The following is a 13,127-nucleotide window of genomic DNA, read 5'->3' on the forward strand; positions in this document are numbered from 1 at the left end:
GGTTTACAGCATATTGTCTTGTAAGTATTGTTGCTGCATTAGTTTACCTTTAAACCTTTGTCTCTTCATTTCAATGTCTCCCTTCCCTTTCCTAGTTCTGATAAACATAAACAATACCTGGGGTACCAGAATCTGTTACAGTGACATCAATAGAAAAACTATGGGGAAGAAAGACAAAAAAAAAAGGCATAATTTCACATGCTACATTGAAAATAACTACAACAATGAAAAACCACTTATTTCCATAACTTGGATTTCATTTTGCTTAGCATCATCTTATGTGTTCATATGTACTAACTATTGAGCTATTGTGATCTTCTGCCAGGACTATTCTGGAAATATACTAATTATTACCAGTGAGGGAAACCATAGAGTCTATATTTCTTTGAATCTGGCTCACTTCACTTAATATGAATTTTTCCAAGTCTTTTCATTCTCTTATGAATGGGACAATATCATTCTTTCTGATGGAAGCATAGAATTCCATTGGTATATGTACCACATTTTCTTAATCCATTTATCTACTGAGGGGCATCTGGGCTGGTTCCATATTTTAGCAATGGTAAATTGTGCTGCAATGAACATAGTTGTGCTGGTAGCTTTAGTGTGGTCTTGCTTGTAATCTTCTGGGTAAATGTCCAAAAGCAGAGATGCAGAGTCATAGGTGAACTATAATTTAGCTTTTTTAGGAACCGCCACACTGCTTTCTAGAGTGGTTGAACAAGGTTACACTCCCACCAACAGTGTAGTAGGGTTTGCTTTTGGCCACATCCCCTCCAGCATCTGTTCTTATTCGTTTTCTTGGTAATGGACATTCTTACTGGGGTGAGGTGGAATCTCAATGTTGTTTTGATTTGAATTTCTTTTATGGCCAAAGATGTTGATCACTTCTTCATGTGCCTCATGGTCATTCTCTTTTCCTCTGGCGACAAGTATCATTTTAGGTTTTTAAGTTTTATTAAGGGAGCAGTTGTTTCTTTGAAGATTTGTTTTGAAGGAACTTAATTTTTTTAGTTCTAAGTATATTTTAGATATGAGGCTCATGCTTGTTGTATGGCCAGTGAAGATCTTCTCCCAATTTGTGGACTTTCCATTTATCTTAGTAGCTATGTCCTTTGCCATGCAGAAGCTCTGCAGTTTGATATAATCCCATTTGTCCAAACTTTCTTTTGTTTGTTGTGTTTCTGGGCCTTTATGAAGAAAGTTTCTACCAGTAACAAGGAGCCCAAGTATTTCTCCTATTCATTCGTGCAAAGTTTGATCAGGGTACAATATATAAAATTTTATAAATGCAGTTTTATTAACAACTATTAGTTATACAAAGAGGGATTTTATTATGATGTTTTCATACATATACAAAATACTCCACTTAAACTCGCTCTCAGTCCCACTTCTTAAACTATTTTCAACTGGTTCACATTATTATCTTTGTGAACAGGCCTAAAAATTATAGTACTCATGTTCACCTTCTTTCTCCTTTCTCCAGGTTCTTGCATTGATACTTTCTCCTCTACACTATAGAAAGTAGCTTTTGTGGGTGTTCAGGCAATAAAAGTTCTTTCCAGCCTTCATTTGTTTATAGATGCTAAGCAGAACCACTTCTCCTGCCCGCTTTCCTTTCTGAAGCTGTATCATGGTATGGCTTCACCGTCTCCAGACAAAGGACTCAGCCATATATAATAACCCTTCCTCCTTTAAAACCACCCTTACAGACAAGCCTTAGAGGACAGACATAATGATTTTTCTGACAAGAAATTGATTTAATTATAGACTATTTAACATCTCAAAATTTGCCTAACTTTTTCTTTTTCTTTCTCTTTTCTTTTTCAGCCATGAGAAACAACTTGGCCTGGGTGGTATCTGAGCTTTTTAGTTAAAGGCTAAGTTCTCTACCACTTTGAGCCACAGCACCACTAGTTTTCTGGTGATTAATTGGAAATAAGAGCCTCATGGATTATCCTGCCGGGGCTGACTTCCAACCTTGATCCTCAGGCCTCAGCTTCCTGAGTAGCTAGGATTATCAGTGTGGGCCTCTGAAGCCTGGCTGTGCTGAGTTTTATCTATGAGAAGGTTAAGGAGCTTCCATAATACCACCATCCACTCTGACCAGGACTTATTTATCTCTTCTGATTTGTCACTGTAGGTGCTCTCTGATCAGACCTCAATGGTCTCATTTGGTTCTGCTCTGCATTCTCACTCACTTTGCCTTTGGTACTGAAATGCTCCAACATCCCAGATTGTTTAATGTCACTCACTCTAAGATTGAGAATCAATGCTCCCCAGAATGTAGGACTTTCCTCCTCAAATCAAAACACAGATACCTTCTCCCTCTTCTTTTAAAAAGTATTCCACCTTCAATACTAAGTGTCAGACAAATAGGATTTGGGGTTTCCTTTTCCTTCTTGTAGGGACATTGCACCCTTGTCTATAATTGTGTTTGAAGATTGCAGCCTAGACCATTATACATCAGTGGCATTCATTGAATTATGCTTGGGAGAACAATAATACAAATTTAAAGGGTTTTACTAGTAATTGGCTTCCATGTAATTCAGTCTTATTTCTTTAGTAATTTCTTCACAGGCCAAGACCATTTGCTTTATTTCCATTTTCCAATATGGACTTTGAAAAGCTAACAACAAGTTTGCCGCTCAATAGCTGAACTGCATCAATTTGGTGAACTTACAATGAGTTTGTTTTATTCATCACCTGCTTTATTCACAATCTTCAATTGTAAATTCTTTTCATGGGGTTTCTATGGTTTAATGATAACCAGAAAAGACTCAAGCAGTTAAAGAATTCACTTCATTAGTGCAGTCTGTGCTCATTTACATCACAAAACAATTCATTTAAATACGGAAATCTGTTCTGCATGTTTCTTCTTCAAGCCTAGTATAATCATACCTTTATTAATGCAAACTCTCAAGGTACACCCATCTTAACTTTCTTGTTCTCTACCAGTCAAGTATGATAAAGACCAATATTTTCATTGATGCTTTAGTGAAAAGAGGCCAAAGATTTAAAATTTTAAGAAATGATGGTATTGAGATATTCAACATTTACTATTGTATTACAAGTATATTAAACTAAAAGTTTTGCATTGATGACTTCTCTTGTTAAAGTGGTCAGACCATTTGAGGGACTTGAATTTAAATCATGTATCTGAAATTTCATGGTAATTTTCAAGTTCGCATGTATTATCATACTCATCTCTTTTGCTCCCCCTTTCCTCTCCTCTTATATAATCTTTTCAGAATGAAAAATGCATTGTCAACGAGGTATAAGCAATGATTACTGAACCAATTATTTTGATTTTATAGAAAAAGTATATGCCTTCAAATCCATGTATCTAGAAGAAAGTCTGTCTCTACCTTGTGCTATGTACGTATTTTAAAGTGGCTCTTTACTGGCTATGAGAGTTAAATGAGATAATAAATACTGTTAGGACTGAATGTTCATTACCCAAGCTCTAAGCTTCATATGTTAAAATTTTAATTCTCTCCAGGAAAGGATTAGGAGATCAAAGTTGGGCAAGTAGTTGGGATCTGAAGATTGAGCCCTCAAAACTGAGATTAGGCTTCCTTTCAAAGGAAGAAGGGAGCTGGCTTTCTCTCTCTGTCTGCCTCCTGCCATGGGAGGGTGGAAAATGGCCAACTATAGTCTCGGTATGTGTCCTCACCCAACAACAGACCCACAGCCTCTTCATCTTGGCCTTCCTGCCCTTCGTGACTCTAAGAAATAAATTCAAATTGCTGAGAAGCCACGTAGCATAGAGCGTTTTTGTTTTACTAGGATAGATCACAACTGTCAAATAACTTCTACAGTCAAAAGCATTATTAGGGACATCCTCTTCTCTTCAGAATGAGCTAATATTTGCTAACGTATAACACTGCTTTTTCCCGGGAGGAAAGTATATGCTGTGATCATTTACACATTGATTGGGTAGTCGCTTATAGTAAACACAGCTCTGCTCTGTGGTCTGCGTGCCTCTGATAAAGGCATCTCAGAGGAGCAAAAACATGGCAGGCCACTGCAAGAAAGGCGGGAGCCAGAGCCAGTAGCTGACATTTCCCGGTCACTGACAGTATTTTCAGGGCCACAGTAAGGACGCATCCCATTTTATGACTCAGAAATGTGAAAACAAGACTCCAGGAAAGAAGTTGTATGATAAAGACACAAAATTAGAAAAATACTAAAATAAAACAAAAAAAAACCATAAAAATTCCTAATTCTACATTTTTCCAACTTGTTCTAAATTCAGAGTAGAAAAAAAATAATCATACTTGTTTGTCACTTAAAGTTAGCCAATGGAGAGGGGATAAGCTGGTCATTTTAGCAAAACTGAAAGTGGCTGCCTGGTGTCATGGATCCACTGCTTTCAAGGTTTCTGCAAACGTTTGAAGCATCGTTGGTTTTACGAGGTCTTCTTCTTGCCCCTCACACCCCACAACTCCTTCCACATTTATGCAGTCCTACAGTCCTATCTGGGGAAAGAGACTAATAGAAGGCAGCATATCATATCTCTTGCGTTTGTGGAAATGATTCATTAAACTGATTCGGTGAGAGGTATGTTATTTTCTAACTTGACAAAAAGAGGAACATAGAATCTTTGTGCCTCCTGAATTCTGAGCTGAATTTGTTTGAGAAGAGCTCCTTCTCCTAAATGTTAGTCTCCAGGCCTAAATCCACACCTTCCTCTCTCCAAGGCTGAGGGATCTTCAGACCTCTTTCTACATAGTCAGACACTCTCATTCTCATCCGTGGTGATCCTGTGCCCACTTGGGTCTGGGATACATTCAACAAAGGAATTACACATTCTGCCCAAAAGCCTGGGAGGAAAAACATCTCAGGGATTTACTAAGTGGATTCTGAGATCCCAAACACCCACAACACACCAGTGGAAATAAGGGACATGAATGGATTCCAGTTATCTTAATTTCCTTTGTCCCAAGGATACTTAACCCCATGAGGACTCTCTTGAAAGGAAGGACAAAAAAATCTAATGTTAGCTCTGATTTTCACTCCCAAACATTTAAGTATTCAGAGTCCATTTTTATTACAGTATTTGTGGTCTATAAGCCCCCATCATTATCGGAAGCCAAATCACAGAGATAACAAGGATGGGAGTTGATGGATAAAGCTGAATAGGAATAGCAAAAGTGACAGGGACCTCTGAGTTGTAAATGTTGGTCAAGTTGCTGAGTATGTCTTGTAGGTCTGCTGAGGTGGGCCTGGAATGTAAGCCAGTCTTTCTTCTGCAGTTATCTCCTCAGTTCAGGCATAAAGTTCATAAAATATCTTGTTTCATGCCCATAGTATCTCTATGAAGAGGCAGGGAAAAGAAAGGGCAGAAAGCCACTGAAGAAAACAAGTCCACAAAAACATACCTAAGAGCCCCATGGTATGAACTACCTAAAATATGCAATGCCAACTTCATTGTGTAGCAATCAAGCATCCTGTATTGAGGCCCCTCCACCTTTCCTCTTATCCCTCTTTGTGCTAAGTGCTTTCTAAGACACAGGTGCTACAGAAATTTTGGCACCAAATAGTTAAGACAGTTGCCAGAAAGTCGTACTACACAGCAAGACTTCCGACTTCAATCAAGATATAATCTTGATTTTTAGAAGTCTCTTCAATGTGGGGGTTGGTTTTCAACTCATCTTCAAAATAGAAATCTAGGAATAAAATTCAACTTCCTTGAATAAACACAATGGCCAGATTTTCTAAAGCTCCTTTCTGATACTTTGGTTATATTTTCATTTATCTTTGTAGAACTTTCAAAATAATCTACAATGTGTAATGCCATTACTATGTAATTAAAAACTTGCTAAGTGACTTAAATATATATCTCATCTACTACCAAATTCCATGTTTAGATAATCTTTATTTCAAACTTCATCTAGCAAATAAGCTAAAACTTAGAAATATAATAATAACCTCTGCTTACTAAATGTAAACACACAGTGGCAAATATTTTATTTTTTTTAAATTTTACTATCTTATTTTTTTTTACTCTTAATCCTGTCACTTATATTGAAGAGGTAGACAGAACTCTTAAACGTTTACCTCAACACTGAATCTGAGGGCATCCTTGGTATACAGAATAAAGAAAGGAAAATGAGAAGGAAGTAATAAAGAAAGGAAGGAGTTTATTGGTGTTTTACTCAGCTTTCTATCATCATGATAAAATATTGAAAGTAAACAACTTAGAGCAGGAAAAGTTTGTTTTGGTTTAGAAATTTCAGTTTCCTGTGGCATAGCCTACACACAGTATATAACAGAATAACAGAACTGTGTTCATTTCATGATATCTTGGACCCAAGGAGTAAAGGAGTCAAGGATCCATATATCCTGCTAAAGGACACACACCCAATGACTTAACCTCCTTCCACTGTGCTTCACCTCTACAGAATTGTATCCCTCCAATAGAGCCACAACATGGTAGCTTTTCATACATGGTTTTGGGAGGAACATGTAACAGGTGAACAATAACAGTAAATAAAGGAGGATAGAAGGAAATCCATAACATGCCAGTGGGACATAGTAGGTAAAATAATATGAAAAGCCTGGTGTGGTCAGTTATAAACAGAAGCAAGCTCCATAAAGTATATAGCACAACATTATTAGTATTGGTAAAAGATTGCTGGAGCTCCTCTCTTTTGTCTTTACTAAATCCTGTCTAGAAAAGAAAAGTTTTCTAGACAACAGAGATGGAAGAAGTCATGTCACAGAGAGCTGAACAAAAGCATAAACCTTAAAAAGTATTTGTTAGTGTGTTTGCTGGCCAGATTTTTGGTTGATGGCACACCTTTCTGCAGAAGTAAATTTTGTTTTGCTGAGACAAAAAAAAACAACAAAAAAAAAAACAAAGGAAGCTTAGTTGTCTTAAATGTGTATCGTCTCCCATTCTGTGAAAATACTCGGGAACTGAATATTTTTTCACATTTAAAGACACTTCTGTTTGGCTAGCATTGTATATTCTGCATTATAGGCCCGATGAGCTACAATGGAAAGAAGCACACAACTACTGCTCAAGGAACACTTTCTGTTTTGCACGCATCTACCTATATGCATTTCTCTTCATGGGCCTATTGGAAATTCAAAGTGTGCATCTTATGTTCCAAACCAATGGAGTTACAAGTTATAAGGCGTTGTATTCTCAAATGGGAGCACTTTGGAAGTAGTGAACATTTCACCTGCTATAAATATTCTCTCTTCATTCTAATTACTTTATTGTACTTTTTAAAAATATTTTGTTAGCATAATATGTCTTAACTTTGTTCCATCATGGTTCAGCCCTGTTTTTGTGCTAGTGCCATGCTCTTTGTGTTACTATGGCTCTGTTGCATAATTAGATATGTACCTCTAGTGTTGTTGTTTTTACTCAGGATTATTTTTGCTACTTGGAGACTTTTTGTTTTCACATGAATTTTAAGATTGATGTTTTTTTCTATTTCTATAAAGTATAATATTGGAACTTTAATGAAGATCGATGCAAAAATTCTCAATAAAATACTTTCAAGCCAAATTTAACAACAACAACAAAAAGTAGTACTGACTTGAGTCTTTCAATCCATATTTTGAAGGACATTTCCCCTTATTTTTGTATTTTCTAATATCTTCATTCTTATAGCTTTCTGTATACAAAGCTTTATATATTTAGTTATATTTACAACTAAACACTTGTTCTATTTCTGACGTTATTATAGATAATGCTGCTTATTAGCATTTAAACATGAGCTTTTATTGCAAGTATATAGGAAAACTGTTGATTTTTATATGGACTTTAAATCTGTATTATACTTGCTCATTGCAGAAGATTTTGAATATATTCTTTAGATTTTTTTCTATGTAGATAATAAAAGGTTACTATTATTAAAGTTATTTTTTCTTTTAATTAATATACCTTCAATTAAAAAAAAAGTATTAGGTTTGAGAGAATCTCCAAATCATGTCTGTATTTCACATGAATACATTTTACATGCCTTTAACTAACTCCCTAATCTCAGTAACCTGGTGACCAGTACTGAATGACAAAGCACATTCAGGAAGAGTCCTCAGGTACACGTGTTAGCAGAAAAGCCCAGAAAAGGTGAGGTTCCCCCAAATCTGAGCTCTTAGCACTTAATTCCTTTATCTTTTTAATATCTATCTTTATAAACTGAAATGTGCAATGTGATGCATAGCTTTGTCCTCATCGCAGATTGGCTCATGTGGATACAGTGGGGAACAGGAAATAGTATGCAAATACTTCTGAGAATCAGCAGGAACTTCACACCATTTAATAATGTATTGGGGATTTTATGAAGAGATTTAATTCCTTTGGAAAACAAGCTCTTTGAGGTTATAGCCATAATGAAAAGATCCCATTCTCCTTGGCCTATCATTCATTGTCAAGTCCTGGATTACTTTACACCAAATGAAAGTTGATTAATCTTTCCAATCAGTTTTCTAAAAGGATAATGTCTGCTTTCATACACTGAATATAATACATCATATAGATTGTTGAAAGCAAAAAAAAAAGGGGAAGTCACCAGTTAAAACTGAATAGTGAGAAAAGTCATGGAGCCTGTCCTCTAGTGAAAATGTTAATATAGTATGTTAACCAAAAAATGTGAACAAGTAGAATGAGTGCTAGGCTTTAGAAATCAATCTAAAGGGGAAAAAATGAAACAAAGAAAGTCACTCCATTGGAATAATCAAATAATTCCAATGTTATCTGAACATTGAAACACTGTGAGAGTCACTGACTCCTATCCAGTGGTTGTATTATACATTTAGGAAAGAACAAGTGACAAGATTCACATGGGAGCCTTAAGAAAAATGCAATGGATCAAAATTTAATTTAGCAATTCAGCAAACATTATTTATATATCAGCTGTGGTCCAAGAGTTGTGCTAGGTTGTAAAACTACAAAGATGAATGGGACAAAGACAAATACGCTCATGGCTTACTGGGGTGAAATGACATGCATTACAGCTGTTCATTAGCAGTGGCATGAGCTGTTGTAATAGCAATGTGTGGGCAATGCTTTGCAACCAAAGAAAGAACATTTTATGTGGGAGAAATCTAGGGAAAAGGAAAAGAAAACCTAAAAAGGTAATGATTTTATACTAGGTTCTCTAGGTTTTCGAAAGGACAATAGAGAACGAGAAGCAGACTAGACTACAGTCAGGAACATTAACAAACCAGTGAAGCAGTCATAGTTTTTGTCTATTGGGAAAACTATCTGTAAAAATTTTACATGAGGCCCAGGTATTTGCTACCCATAATGTAAAGATAAAAAGTAAGCAGTAACTCAATTTGAAAGACTCCAAAAATGAAAGGAATTTTCTCTAGTCAAAATATTAAACACTTTCTGAGAAGATACGGTTAGAATGTGCTTTAGAAAAAGATTCTGGTAATACAATAAAAACTAAATACAATTTTAGGGTTTTAAGGAAATTGATCAAGGCAGGTCAATCATGGCATTTTTCAATTTATGTATTTCTTTATTTAGCCAATTTATACTGATGACTCTGTAGAAATGAAGACATCCATAGAAGCACTTAAAGCAAACATCCTCCAGGCCTTTCTAGTCCCTTCTTTTGTGGTATTAGGACTATATGAATGTCAGACAAGGTCAGTCACTTGCCTAATAAGTGGAAACCATGGATTTAAATCCCCATTCAGCACCCCACAAATATGACCTATTTGTCAAATCATATAGATATTTAAAGATAGTTTCATATGAACATTTTCACTGCAATCATTATAAATATATGTAATTGGCTTGCTTAATAAAATGGTTGTAATTTTATTTTCAGCTGGCACATAGATAGCTAGTAGTTGGTGATTGTGTAAGTGAATAACAGTGTCTAATGTGAAATTATCCTTGGATATTTTGTTCTGTTAGCTGTGATATTGCATATAAAAGCAGATCATTTAGGAACATTTGTGTCAGTTGGAAGAATTGAGCATATAGGATTCCATTTATAACCAAGGTACCTGATTTTTGTCATACTTTGGGTATGACAATTAATTTTCACACAGTTAAAAAAACAGAGTGATAATTTTGATATATGAATGGTGCCAGATATTGATAAACATTTTTCTTAATCTGGACATAGAAAATATCTAAGAGCTTTCTGAAGAGGCTATCTTATGAATCTTCCATTATTTGCCATTCTATTATATGTGTATATTTCATGTTCATCTTCCACTACTTCATCTCTTCCCTTATCATTGATTTTGGAAGCAATGTTCTGAAGTTCAAAAATTATTGCAGTGTTGTCCTTTCCCCATAGACTATGCATTAATGGAGGCTTTCTTTACACCATGACATTATATTGGCCAATATAAGGCTATTTCTCCATCTCACACGTTTGCTCTGTGAAGTCACCTTGACCATTCTCACAACATCTAAGTAAAAATGTGGTCAGCTAGAGAAAAATATAAAGGTATCTGGGTTTGTACAGCTTCAAACAGAATATCACAGATTTGGTCTTCTCATCTTGTTTATACATTGGCGAGAAAAAAATATCTATTTATTAAACAGTTCATGTAAGTATATTCAAGTTCCACCAGGCTAGAAACTTGGAACCTTTCCATATGATGGCTGTGTTCTCAAATCCCACAGCTTGGATTAATTGCCTGTGTGCTGTCCTGAGTTTTTGGGCTCAAGGCTGGTGCTCTACCAATTAAGTCATAGCTCCATTTCTTGCATTTTGGTTGTTAATTAGAGAGAAGAATCTCGTGGACTTTGCTGCCTCTGATGACTTCGAGCTGTGATCATCAGATCTCAGCCTCTTGTATCTTTCATCATAGGCACGACCCACTGGTGAAATGTCTGTATTGGCTGTTTAATTCTAGTTTTTCATAACTCCACTTTCAAACAGTTGCTTTCCCGTGGTGGACAACGTGTCTTGTGACTAGAATTTGCTTTGTTGTGTAGTATCTGAACTCCTTGTATTTTTCAAGAGCTATTTTATAAGGAGATGACGTATTCTTCCATTGAAAATACAAATTTTAAAAAAGAACACAAACAAGTGAGTGAATAAAATACAATGACTTTAAAAAATTCTCAGTGTGATTTGGGCACACAGGTGGCTCACATCTGTGATCCTAGATACTCAGAGGCTGAGATCGGAGGATGCTATTTCGAAGATAGCCATTGAGGCCCTTAGTTTACATTAACTAAGCTCAGGGACAGAACTCAGGGCTGGAATTCAAGTCCCAGGATCCCTCTCACTCCCCTTCAAACCAATATTACTCAGTAAATTCTGTGCTTAAAATGCATCAGCAGTATGAGTTCTCCTTAAAATGAAGAATTTATACGATCATAGGTGTCATTATTGGGGCTCTGTTTTAGCTAATGCTGTGTCTCAGTCTATGCTCAGGCTTGGTAGTTTAGGAAGAATAGCAGTTGCTTTCTTCGACTCTGAGTGTTGGAATTCCAAGGGAGTGTTGCCAGTGTAGGAGTAGGCCTTGGTGTTGTGTCCTAACATGACAAAGGGAATTGCACGACAAGTGAGCAGGAGAGAATGACGTTGATGCTCTTCCTCCTTTATAAGGAAAGCCATTAATGCCACATGGATTCATGCTGTCTGGGACTTCTCTAACCATAACTGATTCCCAAGGCTCCGCTTGCAAATACTATCCCTGTACAGACGGGGGATTGTGATTAAGTTTATAATGCAGTAGACAAGAATATACCCCCGAACACCGACACATACCCATCTAAACCAGAAAAAGAAAATAGTTCATTTCCTTTTATTATGTGTGTGTGTGTGTGTGTGTGTGTGTGTGTGTGTGTGTGTGTGTATACACACATGCATACTCATGGCCTAGTGCTTGCTAGGAAGGTGGTGTAGAAGGTGATACATAACTCCAGTAGTGCTGTTAGAAATGTTCTTTTAAAAGGTGTCCTTGGGGCTCTCCGTGGACCCAGTGGAAGACAGGTTTGTCTCAGAGGCTAAGGGGAGGCTCAGCTCGCCCTCCCGGGCCTCCCCGCCCAGGCCCGTGGGTTCCCTCCTCTTGTAGGCCTCTAGTGTCTGGTTTGGGGGGTGGGGAGTTGAAAGCGGGCCAGGGAAGGCAGGGACCGCCTGGCAGCCGCTGGCGCTGCTGAGATGATAGAGGTACCAACAACACCTGACATCCAGAATCTTCTACACTCGCTGAACATCCTCCTGGATCAGGAGTGGAGATGTCAGCCAAAGGTCTGGGGCTTGAGACTGATCGCGTCTGCCCATGACAGTGGTCTCAGGATGACTGTGAGCCTCAGGGACTTTGAGGTCAAAGATTTCTGAGCCTGACCCAGTCCTTGGGCTTTGACGCAGAGACCTTTTCTCTGGCTGTGAATTTACTGGACAGATTGCTGTCTAAAATGAAGGTGCAGCCCAAGCACCTTGGGTGTGTTGGACTGAGCTGCTTTTACATGGCTCTGAAGTCAGAAGAAGAGGAGAGGAGTGTCCCTTTGGCAACTAACTTGATCCGCTGAATCAGTCAGTACAGGTTTACAGTTTCAGACTTGAGGAGGATGGAGAAGATTGTCTTGGAGAAGGTGTGTTGGAAAGTCCAAGAGGCCACTGGCCTTTCAGTTTCTGCAACTCTCTGCTTCCCTCATCCAGGAGAATGTGCCATCTGAAAGGAGATGGAGCCTTAATTTTGAAAGACTAGGAGCTCAATTGAAGGCATATCACTGCAGGATCATATTTTCTAAAGCGAAGCCTTCGTTGTTGGCCTTGCTGTCGTGGCCCTGGAGGTCCAGGCCCAGAAGACTGCAGAACAGAAGGCATTGAATGTCTTCAGAAACATTCCAAGTGAAGTGGTCAGGATTTGATCTTCTGGCAAGAACTGCTATCCAAGTGTTTAACTGAATAGTCATGCAGCAAGTGTTCCAAACTGTACATTCAAATGTTGAAGGGGATTGTTTCCAGGCAGACACTCAACAGCTGAAGTACAGTACAGTTACTGTAGAATAAGTCACCTCCCAACCATCCCCAAAAGGTTTCTTTTAAATGGGCAAATTTGGCCCTCTGTGTAGAATAAAAAAATAAAAAATAAAAAAAAAAACGTTTCCAGTGGTAGTATTTTCTTCTCCCATTGAAGAATTGCAATATGATCTTCAAAATAAGCCAAATGGAATTGGA

The 13,127-nt window shown here is 37.4% G+C and overlaps 1 pseudogene; it reads left to right on the plus strand.

Moving 5' to 3' along the window:
- Positions 1-12,070: 12,070 nt before the first annotated feature.
- Positions 12,071-12,884, plus strand: LOC125361639 (annotated as a pseudogene).
- The last annotated feature ends 243 nt before the right edge of the window (positions 12,885-13,127 follow it).

This window comes from Perognathus longimembris, chromosome 13 (genome assembly GCF_023159225.1).
Source record: "Perognathus longimembris pacificus isolate PPM17 chromosome 13, ASM2315922v1, whole genome shotgun sequence".
Classification (NCBI taxonomy): Eukaryota; Metazoa; Chordata; class Mammalia; order Rodentia; family Heteromyidae; genus Perognathus; species Perognathus longimembris.